The sequence below is a fragment of the Convolutriloba macropyga genome, chromosome 5, assembly GCF_964194025.1.
Source record: "Convolutriloba macropyga chromosome 5, txConMacr16.3, whole genome shotgun sequence".
NCBI lineage: Eukaryota > Metazoa > Xenacoelomorpha > Acoela > Convolutidae > Convolutriloba > Convolutriloba macropyga.
In genome coordinates this window covers 1,127,427-1,145,303 of record NC_134472.1, presented here as the reverse complement: position 1 = coordinate 1,145,303, position 17,877 = coordinate 1,127,427, and the positions used below count along the sequence as shown (strand labels likewise).

Sequence of the window (17,877 nt, the reverse complement as noted above, 5' to 3'; positions counted from 1 at the left end):
TTTAAGCAGCTTTGTAAAGCTCAGAACAACAACAATCGAGAAATAACAGACACGTTGTCTGTAAAATGTCAGTTATATTTTCCATAAATAATCCTGCAAAGCTCTCCGAAAGAGGAATGACAGAATGTTCAATATTTGATATTTTCTTTTACAGTAAAAAACTAGCGGGTAGTTTCCCTAAACTCTTGATTTTTACTGTCACTTTGGTATTTTTAGCGCATTCACGTTCTCAAAATTTTTCTCAATCATACAAAAAAACGAAATGTTAAAAAATCTTAAGCAACTCAAAATTTACGTTTGCAGGGTAGATTTAGCACTACTAAGAGGCGAGAAAAAATTACCCAGACTAGTAAGTGTACTGTGTGTTCCAATCTAAATACATGAACCACAACAATTGAAAAGGGATTTTGTTTGAGCTGTCATTTTTGCGCTTTTGAGTAATTATAAGCATATAAGGGAAATAGGAATGTTGCTCAAATGTTTTATATAAATAAAATTTCACCGATATGACGATTGGGGCAATTAAAATTTATTTATAGGCCATTTTGGTTTTAAAATTTCTGATATCACTAAATGAGCCAATTCAAACCAGATAACGTAAGGTTAATTTTTTTGAAAGGTTTTAAAACAATCATTAATGGAACGCTCATCATGCGACAAAACATAGCTAAAAATTTAAAGTTCAAATAACAATAACAAGGCGGTTCGGTAATGTGCGTTTGCACATAATGCTCCCACCCGAGCTCTTTTACATTTTTGAACTAATTGTCAACCAAATGACAAAAATGAACAAAAATAGATGCTTGGAGTTAAGAGAATCGTTACACACGCTACTAACTGAATTACATAATGCCATGCCTGAATGGAACGCTCACGAAAACGCATATTTTCCAACAAACATAACATCAGTCAGGACGTAATATCAATAGACAAGTTAATTTTTGAATTACAAAAAGTGCATGGGACAAATCACTAATGAGAAAAAATTACAAGTTGACAAGAAGAAATCCAAAAATTGAGAAAATTAAAAAATTTTGAAAGCAAACAATATCATACACTTTAAGACAATTAGCTATCATATGACTTCATTGAATAGATTCATTCAATCCTAAATTGGAAGTAAATGAGTTCTCTGAGCATTTAGAATAACAGACTATATAAAGAACAAAAAACAGGCAAAGAGACCAGTTTCACAAAAAAATTGAGAGGGAAAAATGTCGAAGTAAATAAATTTTCAATATGAACTTTTTCATTTCCAACTATTTGTTCTAACAACAATGGGAATTGTTTTATTGTAACAATTTACTTCAAATGATCAACAAGTTTGTACAAATACGTTGAAACCACGAAAACTTTAAGAAAACTTTTTGTATCAAAGTCATGAGATTCAATAGCTTTCAATTGTGAAAAAAAAATTAGTTAATGGGATCACAATGATATTTTTTTTCATAGGTTATCAATAAATCATCACAAAAAATCTAATATCCATGAAAACCACAACAAGTACGGACGAAATCCAAAAACTGAGCAAAAAAAGTCCGCGAAAAAAGTGTCAGAGCCATTTAAACCATAAGTTTTCTCTAAAAATGTTATCTATGATCAGTTGAACATCTTATCTGAGCAAATGGGAACCGTCAGAGTAAGAATACTGAGGTAACATTTCAAAAAGAACCAAAATTTTGAAGAAAAAACATCAAAAAAATTACAAAAACTCGTCAAAAAACAAATAGTTTGAAGATAATACCGCTAACCAAAATTTTTGTTGGTTTCAGTAATAAAAATGTGTCCTGTCAATAGTGAAAATGATCTCAAAATTTCGTAGAAATAAATTAGCTAATGTTCAAAAAACTTTTTTCCGAAAAATTATTTTGTACGTTCTTAACAACCATTAGGTGTCCACTTAAAGCACTAGATAGGTTCACTTGTGCCCCCGGAAAACCATTGCAGTTTTAGTCCAAGAGTCTATGGCCTAGGACTACAAAAAATATTAAAATCTCGAAAAGAAAACCAAAGATTCAAAATTTCATCAAAAGTACGAAAACTCTAGTCTTAGCCATAAAAAAAGGTAGTGATTCCTTGAAAAGGAATTAATTGTTCATTGGTCATCATTTGACTGTTTTTTCATTAACGGATTCTTGATTTTAAAAGTGAATAGTCTCTAAGTGACTTAAAAAAGAAACACAATGAAAATGATTTTGAAAAACAGTATTTCAATTCGAATTCAAACTTTTTGATAGTAAACTTCCCTATGAGACCAAAACTAGCTATTTTAACGAATTTCGAAAAAATATTTTACAAATCAATTCTACGCTAGACGAGCTTTTTCAATGGTACCACTAACGTTTCTCTGCGGTGAATATATCGATCGGCGAAAATTGATTGAACAAAAAACCCATTTGACTATATTGTTCCTTCCTCCCCACCAGTGGGCTCAGAACAATTAGCGGACTAGTCTTGTGATCGCATAATTTATCTAGGAATTTTTGACGTTGTGGTAATCCTCCAAGTATGAAAAAACACATAGGAATGGAACAAAGAAACAACGCATCGTTTGTGTGAAATCATAACAGACCCTTGTATGATTATTGAGAATTTCGAAAGCAGCAGAAATTGGAGAGACAAAAAGAAAGTGTCATCAAAAACTGTAACGCCCTAATTCTAATTGATTTTCCACATTGGTCTTTCAAAAACCAATTGGCTAAAATTTGAAACATAATTTCGGGAAATAACATGGCATCTCGAAAAACATAACTACTCAAAATGTCGAAACTTTTTCCTCCGTAGAAGCGATTCAATACAATATTATTAGTTCTGAAAACAGGTAGTAAAAATGCTATGCGCAAAAATCAATTTCAGGCGGTTTATCTTTGTAGCTAAAGTACTTTGTGTCACTAGAAAGCTCATGGAGCGTATTTAATTAAACGTATTTTGTAACGGCTGCTCTCCTTGTAATTCACAAAGAAAGTTTTACACCGCCCAGTTCGTTCTGAGTGGTTACAAAATCTGTCCGGATACTTCGTTTATGCAGTTCGCTTTTGTAACTGTATATCCGCTCTGCTGTACTTACCGTTGCACTAACTATTATGTTCGTAATTATTGGCTAATCTTAGTTTTTTCAAATATCAATTCGAACTGGATTGCTACAGATCACACAATACGGGATCTCTTTATGTATACCAGTTCAATCCGATAGAAAAAACAAATCGAAGACAAAGATATATGTCTAAGACCTGTTTGTGCAAAAATATTTAAATTAAAACCTAAGTTGGCTTTTGCTGTTTGTACTCACAAGTTGAGAATACCAGAAGTTGGGGTTGTAACAGTTGAATTTCAGCTCCAATAATTCGTTGGAGCAAGACACAGTAACAGAATTTACTGCTCAAGAATAATATTTGGAATACAAGACACAGTAACAATTTACTGCTCAGGAATATTTCTAGTTCAAGACACAGTAGCACGTTATTTACTGCTCAAGACAAGTTGTTTTGCAATATTTTGCTGAGTTATACTTTCAGCCGTTTTCTGCGGCTACTACGTTGAGTTCTGTGTGTTGCTTTTTGTTATTTCCCCCTTTTCTCTTTTTTCTCACGTGACAAACTGTAACTAGAACTAGAACTATAACTATAACTATTAATGACTAAGACAACAGAAAGTGTTTTGTTTCTATTTTCCCCGCCTATGCAAGCTTGTTATTCCTTAAGCTCAGCTCCAACATCGCCGGCCCTGTTTTCCTTCGTGAAAACATCATCGTCAGTTGGAAGTACTGGAGCGAGCTTCACTACGGGCCTCTTGTAGTATCCATCTTTTGTTCGGATTTTCGCTGATCGAATCACTCCGTCGGAACCTTCAAATGTTTCGGTTATTCGACCCAGATTGTAATATCCACGTTTGTCACTGTCTTCCACTAACCACACAAGATAACCCTGCTGAAGACTTCTTTCCGTTGTGGTCTGCCATTTCTTTCGACTATTCAACGTTGGCAAGTATTCTTTACGGAATCTGTCCCAGATGAGGTCTGCGTAAGCTTGTGTTTGTCGGAAGAGCTTTCTATGATCAACAAATTGCTCTGCACCTGATAGATACGGTAAACAAAGGTTCTTGTTGCCAAGTAGGAAATGGTTTGGAGTAATAGCTTCTAAATCGGTAGCATCAGAACTGACTTGTGTTAGCGGTCTAGCATTCAGCGTCTGTTCAACAAGACACATCGTGGTTGACAGAACATCCTCCGTGACTGATCGATTGCCCAGCACTGCGTACATTGCCTTCTTGCAACTCCTAACCAGTCTTTCCCACACTCCTCCAAAGTGTGGTGCTGCAGGTGGGTTGAACTTCCATCTGATACCTTGTTGAATCAGATGTTCTTCAATTCGCACCTTGTTCCATGCTGCAATATACTCTGCCAGTTCTTTTTCAGCTCCAACGAAGTTTGTCCCGTTATCGGTAATCATTTTGACCGGTTTGCGTCTTCGTGCAATGAATCGCATAACTGCGTTCAGACAACAATCAGTGTCTAGTTTTGGTGCAATCTCTATTTGTACCGCACGTACAGTAAGGCATGTGAATAGACAACACCAACGATTTTCGTTTCTTCGACCAATCTTTACTGTGAATGGTCCAAAATAGTCTACGCCCACATTCGAGAACACTGTTGATGCCACTAATCGTTCTTCAGGTAGATTTGCCATTACTGGTGCCTTTGTTTGGGCTTTTCCCTTTCGACATCTAATGCATTTGTTTTTGATCGATCTCAAAGCATTTCGTATGCCTAGGATCCAGAATTTTTGGTGGACTATGTTTCTGACATGTTCAGTACCTTCGTGGTGATTATTCTTATGTTCATTTTGCAAGAATAATTCAACTACATGGTGCTTCCAATGTAACAGTATTGGATGCTTGGTTTCGAAGTTCACATGACTTTTACCTATTCTGCCTTGAGCACGAATAAGTCCTTGCTGGTCTATGAATGGTGAAAACTGGAGGATTTTGCTGTTTTTTGGAATTTCCCTTTCAGCCTTGAGAGATTTCATCTCTTCAGTAAACTGTTCTTGGTGCAGTAGTCTGAATATGCTTGCTTGTGCATCTTCTCTTTCTTGAACACTTAGTGTTTTTGTTGCCGGTTTGTGTTTTTTGAATACACGCTGTATGTATGCCATTGTATTTACTAGTCGATTGTAATTGCTGAATCGTTCCCACTGAATCATCGGCTTCTTCTCTTCAACCTTTGCTGAGAAGACAATTTCGTCGTTTTGTTCATCTGAAGCAAATGTTATATTCAACTGTTCAGGCCATTCGTTCTCTCGTTGTTTCAACCAGGCCGGCCCAGTGAGCCATTCGCTTCTCTTAAGTTCGTCAACATTGATCGCTCGTGTCCCGATGTCAGCTGGATTGTTAATACCACTCACATGATTCCACTGTGAAACATTAGTTGTATCCAAAATCTCAGCCACTCTGTTTGCAACAAACACCTGTTGCTTACGGTGGGAGCTATGAATCCATTGCAGAACAGTAGTGGAGTCAGACCAAAAGTTGCAACTCTGAATCTTCGATTCGTGTTCCTTCACTATCTGTTCTTTAAGTCTCACCGCCATCACTGCTGCTTGTAGTTCCAAGCGTGGTATGAAAAGGTGTCGCATCGGTGCGACTCGGCACTTTCCGATTACAAATGCTAAATCTGCTGAGTATTCTTTGGGCTTTGAACGTAGGTATGCCACAGCGCACATTGTGTCTTCAGATGCGTCGGCAAACACATGAAGTTCCCATTTGTCCTTGCCTGTGCTGAAGTATCTTCTATCAATGCTGGTTTCTGCTACTTCTGGAAGCTGCGCCTTCCACTTCAGAAACTCTTCTTCTTCGTTAGGTTCTACTGAGTTGTCCCAATGTTGTCCAGTTTTGGTCCAGATGCTCTTCAGGAGTCGTCTCATATGGACACTGAATGGTGCAAACAGTCCAAGAGGATCAAACACTGAAGAAACTAGAGATAAGATCTTCCTTTGGGTGATTGGGGTCACAACTTCTTTGCTTGTACCTCTACAAACCTGTAGACTATCGTCAGTAATCGTCCACTGAAGCCCAAGCACTGATGACCCTTCCTGGCTGGGTTCTACTTCAACCTGCTTTGTTTTGCTGATTGATCTTAAGTCCTCTGGGATTGCGTTGGTTACCACGTCGCTGTTGGTGATCCACTTCTTCAGTTCAAATCCATGTTTTGAGGGAAGAGGTTGCAGTTGTTTGAAAACCTTGATTGCTTCCTCAGGTGTTTCGACTGACTTGATGAAATCGTCCATGTAGAAATTGTTTTGGATTGTTTTTGCTGCAATTGTGAACTCGTCCTCGTTATCGATCGCTACTCGCTTCAGAGCGTAGTTGGCACATGTTGGTGAACTCTTTGTTCCGAAAACATGACGTTGATACTCGTATATTTGCACAGGTTCGTTCATTGTTGGTCGCCACAAAAATCTCAAGCAGCTTTTGTCCCGTTCAGGAACTTGCACTTGCAGAAAAATTGATTCAATATCTGCGGTTAGGGCAATTGGTCCTTCTCGAAATCTGAATATTGTTCCGATCAATCCGTGTAGTAGATCGGGTCCGGCTAACAGCTTGTCATTTATGCATACATCCTTGCATTTCGCTGCAGCGTTGCAAAAAAACGGCGAACTTTACCCGGTTTGTTGGGGTTTAGTACTGGATGGTGTGGCAAATACCATTCCTTTCCGAAAGTGCCTTTGACTTCCGATTTACCAAGGATCTTCACAAATCCCTTTTCAACATCTGTATCAATTGACTGTTGATACAATTCTTTTAACTTTGGGTCTCGTTGGAATCTTCGTTCCAGTGAGTAGAGCTGACCAAGGGCTGAACCGTAATTGTTTGGAAGACTGGGTTCTGGTTCGTTCCAGAGCATGCCCACTTCGTACCGCTCGCCTGTAAACTTTGTAGTGCTCTCTAGAAACTTCTGAGCTTGTTGCTCTTTCTTTGATTGACTTACAACATTTATTTTGGAAGCATAAGTTTCTATGTCCCACCATGATTGGATATTTTCTGCCACTTTCACATCTTCTGTGAAGGCAAAATGACAAACATTTTGACTTTTCTTGCCTGTCATGGGACCACTGACTACCCATCCTAATTCTGTTAAGACGGCGAAAGGCTCACTTCGTGTTCCAATCTTATAGTCCAATGGACGTTGAATTTCGTAGGCATCTTGTCCAAGTATGATGCCTACTTCCATCAGGTTGAATGTTCTGTTAGTGAGAACATTCAGGTGTCTAAATTTGATCTTCAGTTCCTTGTAGTCATATGTTGTGTTTCCCAACGAGATTGATGGGTGTGCAAACGCTTCAATTGAATGCACCTTTGAATGTAGTCCATTTATTGTGATAGGAACCTTCTCTGTCCTCAAATCTTGCGTCCCATGTATGCCAGCTATGTTCAAGGTAACGTCCGCGCCTTTGGCTTGTTGTTGATTCTTGACACTTTGGTCGATGAATGAAACTGTTGACCCACTATCGAGGAAAGCATAGGTAGTCAGCCTGTTACCACCACTCTGAACCGATACCGGAACTATTTGAAGAAAACTAGTAACTTGGTTACTCTGGTTGATTGTTGCTGCGCTTACGTTAACTGCGTGACTACCCTCGTCCATTCGGTTTTCTGAGTGTAGCAGTCTGTTGTGCTTTTTGGTACATCCGTTTATACCGCACACTTTGACTTTGCAATCTTTGATTACATGTCCTTTTCCCAGGCATCCATAACATAAGCGTTCTCTCCTCACTGCCACGTATCGATCATTCACACTCATGTTTTTGAATGATGGACAGTTCCAAATTTTATGAGTGCCATCGGCTAATGGACAGTGATCGCTTTGCGTCGGCTTGGTTTCTTGCAGGTTCGAACTTGCACTGAAGTTCGATGTCTTCGAGAATTGTTTTTCTCTATTTGCGTTGCGTCGGTCTTCTTCTTTGCGTTCCCCTTTAAACGCTGAAAACCCTTCATGCACGAATGCCATTCGTGATAGCCATTTTTCAAACATGATTAGATCAGGCCAGTCCTCGTCTTTGTCATCGACGTAGAACCACCATTTTTCTTTAAGAACCTGTGGTAGCTTATCAACTGCCATGTACAATGTCGAACTTGATTGCAAATCACCAATATGTTTGTACTCTTTAAGCACTTTCACGAAAATAGATACAATAACAGAAAAGGTAATCAGGCTGGTTGAATCATGAGGTTTCACTTGATTAGCTTTTCGTAGGCTCTCGAGCTGCGCATCTATAATTACATGCGGTCTTCCAAATTTTCTTTCTAAAATGTTCCAGGCAGCACTATAAAACTGTCCAGAATAGCCCATTCCCGAGATTGCAGATTTTGCTGTGCCTGTTAGCAGTGTCTTCAAATGGCTCATTTTTTCTGAGTCGGGAATCGTGCGTTTATCTACTGTTGCTATGAACATGCTAGACCACTCAGGCCACTCCAGTGTGTTTCCGTCAAAATTGTTCAACCTCAATTTTGGTAAACTACTGCTTGAATGTCCAGTGTTGTAGTGCCTTCCAGCTATCGGCGATATATCCCGCCCTTCAACACTTACTGAGCGTTTGCGAGAGTTTGGGTACCATGGGTAATGCCTCTGCTTATTCCGTTCAGGGCTGACGTCAAAGCGAGCTCTTGGTCGAATTGGTGTTTGCGTGTCGTTCATCGAATTCGCCCACTCCGAGACATCTCTCCCTTTTGGGGTCCAGTTGAAAGGTGACTTGTCACGCGCCTTAGTCGATTGAAAACGTAAGTCATCTTTCTCCAATGCTGTTCTTTGCAATTGGCGCTCTAGGTCTCACTCCTTTTGCCGAAGCTGATGTTGCATCTCTAGTTCTTTCATTTGCATTTCTAGCTCCAACTTCTTTCGATCAAATTGTGCTCGTTCGATTTGCAACTTTCTTTCGAATTCAATTTCGAATACATTCATTCGTTCTTCAACCCGACGTTTCACTGAAGATGCTTCCGAAGCGTTTTCTGTATCCTGGTTGATTGTCCGTGTAACCGTATTCGTCGTTGCATTGCTTGTGTTACCATGGTTTTGGTTAAACTCTGGAATTCCAACGTTTTGTGCTAACTGCTGCACATTATTCGCAGGCGGTTGCTCTTCATTAGCATGAAGAGTTGACTGGCTTTGCTGGCTTGACATGTTTGTCTCTCCGTGGATATACGGCAACCACTCTGCGTTCAAATATTGAAAGTATTTTTCTCTCTCAAGTTTGCGTTTTAAAGAAATATCTGGGTCTCGGAGAGTCTCAGCTTTCTTATTCACGAGTTTTTGAATGCTGTCGTCCAATTGCAGTATCTGCTGATAAAGAGTCTTGAGCTTGTTTGGTCGATCTCGACTATCAATGAGCTCAAAACCTTCTTCCTGTTTCTCAATCCACTTGTTTCGCAAGTTGTTGATCTGGCGATCCAAAACGCTTTGACTCTGTGACGGAGTCACTTCTTGTGTACTTCGGGACTGCAGCTTGAACCTCTACAGCTCCTTTATTTGTTTGCTTTAATTTAGTTTTTGCTTTTCAACGTTCCTATTTGCTTTGCCTAATTGGCTTTGCGTTGTTGAATTGCCTGTTGAGTTTTGTTCTCGTTCGTCGATGACTTCGTCACTTCGACTGTTGGGTTGGACAGCAGTTTATTCCATTGTCCGGGTCGGCGGACCAAATGTAACGGCTGCTCTCCTTGTGTTTCACAAAGAAAGTTTTACACCGCCCAGTTCGTTCTGAGTGGTTACAAAATCTGTCCGGATACTTCGTTTATGCAGTTCGCTTTTGTAACTGTATATCCGCTCTGCTGTACTTACCGTTGCATTAACTATTATGTTCGTAATTATTGGCTAATCTTAGTTTTTTTCAACTATCAATTCGAACTGGATTGCTACAGATCACACAATACGGGATCTCTTTATGTATACCAGTTTAATCCGATAGAAAAAACAATTCGAAGACAAAGATATATGTCTAAGACCTGTTTGTGCAAAAATATTTAAATTTAAACCTAAGTTGGCTTTTGCTGTTTGTACTCACAAGTTGAGAATACCAGAGGTTGGGGTTGTAACAGTTGAATTTCAGCTCCAATAATTCGTTGGTGCAAGACACAGTAACAGAATTTACTGCTCAAGAATAATATTTGGAATACAAGACACAGTAACAATTTACTGCTCAGGAATATTTCTAGTTCAATACACAGTAGCACGTTATTTACTGCTCAAGACAATTTGTTTTGCAATATTTTGCTGAGTTATGCTTTCAGCCGTTTTCTGCGGCTACTACGTTGAGTTCTGTGTTTTGCTTTTTGTTATTTCCCCCTTTTCTCTTTTTTCTCACGTGACAAACTGTAACTAGAACTAGAACTATAACTATAACTATTAAATGACTAAGACAACAGAAAGTGTTTTGTTTCTATTTTCCCCGCCTATGCAAGCTTGTTATTCCTTAAGCTCAGCTCCAACATATTTGATAACAAAGATTTGTATTATTTCTAAAATAGTAGTATAGCAGACAGGTTTCAGCTTTTGGTTTAATCTTTTGTTTTTCATTCTGTTTAAATATTTTCTTAAGTTGAGTTTATTGTCATAATGGCCGCTGGATTTCACGTAAATTTTGAATAGTTTCAATTGCAAATTTAATCATAGATGGTGAAATTAAATGATGAAATTCAATTCTGTTTGCATTTTGAAGATTTAAATTTTTTAAGAAGATTTCGAGAAAGATTGCACTCAATTGATTAATTTCCGCCAATTTTGGTCATTTTGTTTCGGCAAAAAACGCAAACGAGATTATTTAACCTTCTATGTTCTACGTGAGGTCATTTATCACTTTTTTAAGGAAAAAAGTTATTATCATGGATTCTCTGGAATTGTGCGTTACGTCAGAATTTAGGTTAATCGTCTTCAATTATTTGCACCACAATGCTAAAGATTTGAGGTAATTTTGATAGTTATTCACTTCTTTAATTTTCTGATTAATAATGGCCTAGTGTGTTTAATTGGACAGAATTCTGGAAGATGAAAACCGGCTTGAACAAAGAAACCTGTCGAAGAAAGAAAAAAAATTATTAACCTTTCCTAAATCTTAAAAAATGTTCTCTTATGCTTCCCGACAAATCTAGATGTATGCTTTGTACACTACACAATTTTCGCATGCGCTCTGTTTGAGAAAACAGTGAGTATATGAGTGATCTTTAAGTCTTGTCATTATTTTGAAATGTTTTTTCTGTCATTCACCTGATCTCCTCTAAATGACAAAACTGGGTCTAACTACTTGGAAGGACACTAGTGGGCAAATTGTGTGATAACGCATATCCGAGACTTCTTGTGCGATAATTGGTTATTCCTTTTTTTTAAAAAGATTCCTGGGATTCGATCCAGAGAATGATTTGATGAAGAATTTATTTCAATGGGAAACTCTTCTTTGCAATTTATTATTGGAATGATAACTGTGAATAGGGTGATTCTGAAAAAAAAACTATTTTAAGAGGCTATTAAACAAATAGCATATATTGGAGCGGATATTTTATTAGTCGTGTAAAAATTTATGCCTTAAATTTTCCCATATTTTTCATAGGAGAAAAATGCTTAGGGCTTTTTCACTCATTAAAGGAAGCGAAAGAAAGAGCAAGAGGTAAAAGCAAGCGGGTCAGAAAGAACTAGAAATTGTTTACTCAAGCACACAAGTTTATTAATCGTAATCTAATCACGGTCCCTTTGTATATAAAAGAGAATGCCTTCGATTCTTTTTTGATCACATGGGCGGGCAAAAGGCAAGCTAGCAAAATAAATTTATGCAAATAAAAACTTAATATTCTCGCAATCCTGCTCGCTATCGAAACAAATAGGGGGGGGGGGGGGGGGGGGTACGGAGAAATAAACAAAAATATTTGACCTATTGAAAAGTGAAGCTTTTGTTTCTGAACAAAAGAAATTGCGGTCTATAACTGAAAAATTTGTTAATTTCAATAATTTCTGCGTGCTTGCGTCAGGAATTCAGATAAATGAGACCATTTTTCACATCATTAGGAAGAATTGGAGGCATTTTTCAAGTCAGTTCCGGAATATTTTGTGAAATGTCAGTGCGTGAAATGAAATGTTGTTCATTTTGAAGTATGCTAGCAATCAATCATTTCACATTTCCCGTTTTCTTTCCTTTTAGCTGATTAAAAGCCTGCAATGACCGTCCATTAATTCGATAACAAATTAGCCTACTGTTGGCCATACAATCAACTCTAGACAATCGGTTGAACAGGATTTCATCTTTAAAAAAATGGTAAATTTATCCAAACTTTGGCCTCACGAGATCTTGATGGAAGAAATTGATAAACTTGAATCCTAATGCATTTAGGAAACTTGCATTAAAAAGTTTTGTTGCTTTATTGCATTAAGACAAAATGAACTTTGTAGAAAGTAATTTTTGTTACTTGGTCTCAAATCGATATTAGAACTAAAAACGGAAACAGAAGATCGGTTAAACAAGCTTGGCAGCTTCATGTTTTAAAAAAAAAGAATCTATCTTTTTGGTAACATACTAACAGTGCAACTTTATTGACGACAAGATTCAGCATTTTCTGCTATTCGATATTTCGATTGTATAATTTAGTTGGAAACTTTGCACAGGGTTAATAAGCCCGAGGGATTAAAATGTTTAATCAGGGAAATGAGAAGTATTAAATTTCAGGATAGGCATTAACTGTCAGGATAGGTATAATGTTAATTTACTGTACATCAAATGTCACCAAGAGGCAACAAGAGTAGATTTTAGAGAAATTAGGGAAACAGGAGACAGTAGATGCCATACCCGAATTATGAATTAATTACTCTAGTTCAAATCCATATACTAGTTGCATGGTGACTTTTAATTTAAAATAAATTTCAATACATCACGTGACTTTGGTTAAAACTGGGTAGGATGTAAATGAAAAAAATACAGCTAGAAGACTTCCAGAATTAACTTGAACTAGAACTTGACTTGAGCGCAGGCCACTAACTTAGTCCGTAAAACTATACTCCATAAATTGAGTCAACTGTTTGTTTCATTACCACTCAATCTGAACCAAAACACATAACAGGATAAGTCCTGAAATACAGTCCAAAGAATTGAATGAAAAACTTAAAACTCAAGTACTCGATCAGCAGATCAATTGAACAATCAATCAAACTAAACAAAATTAATCATTGCAAAACTCTTTTAACCTGAAAGCCAAGTTTGCGCGATTAAAATCTACCCACAAACCAAAGTAATTGACAAAAGTGTATTGGCCAATAAAAATAGAAAAAATTGAGAAATATGACCAATGCTTAAAAAAATTAAAATTGCAGAGAAAGTTTCTTAATTTTACAATATTAGAATGCTCATAACTTTTTTGTCACTGGAATCTGTCCAGTAACCCATCAGCAAGACCTAAAACATTTCGGATATTAAAAAGCTGAAAACCATTTTACTGCCCCCAGCAACTATGCAGTAACACACTATCAAACCCTAAAGGAAGATGCCCAGCCGCTGAGGAAAAAAACATACGACTAATAAAATTGAAAAACTTTAAAAAAATGGATTTATCAAAAAAAATGAACAAAAATAATGAATTAATAAAAAATTTTAAACCATCATTTGCCACTAGAAACGATGCAGTGACCTATTATTAAAGCCAGAACAATTTCTCTGGCCCCTGGAATTGAATTGAAAAACGCAAGAAAAGATAGAAGTTTGCAAAAAAACTTTTAAAAAAACCAAGTTTTACGAAAACAATGGCAGAGTTCGTTTTAATGAAAAAAACGAAAACAATCGCATTGCTACTATAAACCACGCAGTAACCTACTATTTGATATATAGAGGTGATTGCAAAGCACTTGAGGCTGTAGAAACTCAAAAAAGTCGTAAAAACTTGAAAAAACTGCAAGTTTTACCTAAAAAATTGCTAATATTCTTGCTATTAAAAAGTTGAAAACCTTTCTATTACCATCAAAAGTGCATTAACACCTAGTCATATCATAGAAGAAGTTCTATGTACCCATGCATCAAGAAAACCTCTTAATAAAAACTGAAAACAATTCCATCTCTTCTAGAAACTAAACAGAAACCTACTGCCAGAGCCTAGGGGAGAATTCCTGGCCCCTGGGTCAGGAGAAAAAAGCGAATCAAATTTGTGATCCTAAAACGTTTAAAACCATTCCATTGCCACTAAAAATTACGCAATCCCTATGAATCAAAAACCCCCATGGGTCTCCAGAGGCTATACAGAAACCCAAAGTCAAGCCTTAAAAGATCAAATGGCATATAAGGAAAATTTGAAAAAAAAATCTAATTCTAGCAAAAAATTTGTTAAAGTGCTGAAAACTTTTCCATCGCACCTAGCAATTAAGCAGTGACTTACTATCAACCCAGTAGGAGGCTGCATGAGGGCAAAAACTGAACAAAACGAACAACGTCAAGAAAACCTGAAAAATTGCAAATTCTGTTCCAAAAAATTAGAAAAAGCGTGAAAAACACAAATCTGAAACGATCCATTACCACTTGAAGTAATGCATTGACCTATTAATAAATCTAGAAGAATTTTGCTGGCCCCTGAGCAGAAAATCTAATGAAAGGGAAAAGTTTTCTAAACAAATGAAAAAATTTGGTAAAGCCCTCTGCTTAAAACTTATAAACGGTCGTATTGCTACATATAACCAAACCTTAGAGGAGCTGCCTGTCAAGTGGAGATGTATTTACTCATAAAATCACAAAACTTGAAAAAGTTGACAAGCTTTAAACAAATCTTCCAAAATTCGCGATAATAATATCTTGAAACTCTTTATATTGCAACTCGATATTATACACTAAGCTATTTTGAAACTCCATATGAGGTTCCCTGATCACTGAGGCTGCAGAAACACAAAAACCAAAAAAACCATAAATCTCAAAAAAACAGTCAGAAAAAGCAGCTTTTTCTTGAGAAAAACTTTAACCGGGGTTGAAAAACTCCTAAAACAGACCTTTTAAGCCTGAATTAAGGCATTCGCAACAGCTGCAGCAACCAACTGAAGGATTGCTAATGCCTGTTTTGTGTTTTTACTGAAACTTTATGCCCATGAGGCTTTACCTGCTCGTCATGTTTTGAGCGATCAAAGTCATGGAAAATGTGAGAACAATTGTTACAAAAAACGTAGCAGAATATGTCCTGAAATACAATCAACAGAGTTCAATCAAAAACTTAGAACCAATTAACAAGACCAGTAAAAAAAACAATCTCAAAAGTTGAGGAGCTAAAACAATCAAATCAACCTAACGAAAACATAAGCGTTGTGGAAACTCTTGAAGCTTACAAACTGAAGGACAAGTTAGATCCAGTAAAAGAAACCCAGTAAATGAAGCATCCAGTAAAAGAAAAATTCGTATAAACTAAGCAAAACATTACCATTGCAAAGGCTCTTTAATGCTTTCACCCTGAAGACGACATTTAATCCTTGAGTTTTTAACCGTTAACCCACGCACAGGCTTTGAAAGGGGTCTAGTGGCCACTAAAGATTTAGAGTAAATATTTAGAATAGACATATGAAATATGACAAATCTTAACAAAATGGAAGTTGCAAAATTTTTGTAAGGGATTCTAAATGCGGAAAATCTTGAAGCTTAAAAATTGAAGGACAAGTTAGATCCAGTAAAAGAAACCCAGTAAATGAAACATCCAGTAAAAGAAAAATTCGTATAAACTAAGCAAAACGTTACCATTGCAAAGACTCTTTAATGCTTTCACCCTGAAGACGACATTTGATCCTTGAGTTTTTAACCGTTAACCCACGCACCGGCTTTGAAAGGGGTCTAGTGGCCACTAAAGATTTAGAGTAAATATTTAGAATAAACATATGAAATATGACAAATCTTAAAAAAGTGGAAGTTACAAAATTTTGTAAGGGTTTCTAAACTTCTCAAAAACTATACGTCCCAGCTCAATTTTTTGTCTGCCAAATCTATCCAATAGCAAGGCCTAACAATTTTTTCATTAAATTTAAATAAAAACTCAGAAATTGACAAAAAATCTTCATAGAATATGTATTCAAGCCCAAAAAGGTCAATAAACTCGAAACATCATAATAATTTTCAGAAAAACTAAGATCAATTTCAGATATAATAGAAAACAATTACGAAGAATTGGTGATATTAAGTTGCTGAAGACCATCCCAATCTGTCCTTTTACAATTCTGAAAAAACCTAAAAAATTTTTCATTTGCCCTTAAAGATCAAATAAGAAACAGAAAAAAGTGACAAAAACAGTTGCAGCTCTTTAAAACAGTTGCTGAAATTGTGATCGAATTATTTTTCGAACAATTTCCAATTTTTCAGAAACCATTCAGCAACCTTATTTCAATTCCATAGACCAAAAAAGATCAGTAATTTCGAAAAATTAGAAGAATTTTCAGGTAATTTGAACAAAAAACTCCAAATTTTGTAACAACTTTTTATATTAAAAAGTTGAAAGCCATTCCACTGACCATAACAACTATGCAGTGGCCTCCTATCAAACCTTAGAGGAGATTACCGGGACACTAGGGCTTAAAAAACTCGTGAAATCAAATTGCCTTCTGAAAAACCTTCCTCCAATGCCGTAAAATAAGCAGTAACCTTTTATTCAACCCCTAATGTTGTTTTTGGATCCAACAAGCTGCAAAAATTGGAAAAAAGACAAAAATTTTCAGAAAAATCCAAGAAAGTATAAAAATTAGTAGAATTTTGCGTTTTTATGTTTGCAGTAACAAAACATATAGCTCTCAAAATGGTCATAAATAGTAATAATCTTTGGCAAAAGACGTTTTTTAACTCATACAAACGTAAATTTGAAACTATTCAATTAAAAAATGAAAAAAAGATTGCAAAACTTGAGAATTGCAACACCTTGAAAATTGCAGCAACTTGAGCACGAAAAATGAAATTTTAACCTTGAAATTTGGCCATTCAAGCACTTTTACCGCTCTTAACAAAAAATGTGCTGCAAAAATCAGCTAGGTGCCTCTAATAATTGAAGACGGATGAGCCTTACCTGTATATCCCGTTTTGAAAATTCAAAATTACCGAAAATGGGTGAAATCTGAGAAAAGAATAGAAGAAGAAGTCCTGAAAAACAATCCTTTTAAACAAATGAAACACAACAATCAGATCAGTTGATCAATGGCAGAATCAATGGCAAAAATCCAAAAGTCCCAAATGTGAAGAAATTAAAACAATCAAACCAACTGAACAAAATTAGCAGTTTAAATAAATAGGAGAAACGAAAACAATCAAGCTAAACAAAAATATAATCATTGCTTCCACGATGAAGATCAAATTTCATCCATTTGAAATCCACTTTTATACCCACTTAGTCTTTTATAGGATTTTATACCCACTAAGCCACTTAAACGCTTTGTAAAGAATTAATCGGCCTCTAAAGATGGAAAAAAAACGAGAAATATGCGAAACGCTGTAAAAGGAAATTGAATATGGCAATTTCTTTGTTTCTCATTTTTGCAAACTTAGTGTGTTCAAAACGATTTTAGCCCGGTCTCTCAAAACTTTCTAGTATCCCGTCTGCAAGACTTTAAATTCAACTCGCCCTTGGGAATCGATAAAACCAGAAAATCAGAAAAATTTCATTATTTTTTAAAAAATTTTTCATTATGATGTTGCTAAATTCGCGATATTAACATCTTCAAAAACTTTTCAAAAACTTTTTAGTAATTACACTTAAAGCCTAGGAAAAATTTCACTGGACCATAAAGATCCATAAACTCGGAACATCATAATAATTTTCAGAGAATGTCGAAGAAAATTAAATATTATTGAAAAATTGCTAAAATTTGCAGCAACATACAATCTCTGAAAGAAGTTAACCGGCCACTAAAAA

The 17,877-nt window shown here is 36.2% G+C and overlaps 1 protein-coding gene across 3 annotated transcripts in view; it reads right to left on the bottom strand.

The window, feature by feature from the left end:
- The window catches only part of LOC142339027 (calsyntenin-1-like), a 113,592-nt gene that overhangs the window by 77,693 nt on the left and 18,022 nt on the right, over window positions 1–17,877 (bottom strand). The gene's annotated exons all lie outside the window — the stretch shown is intronic.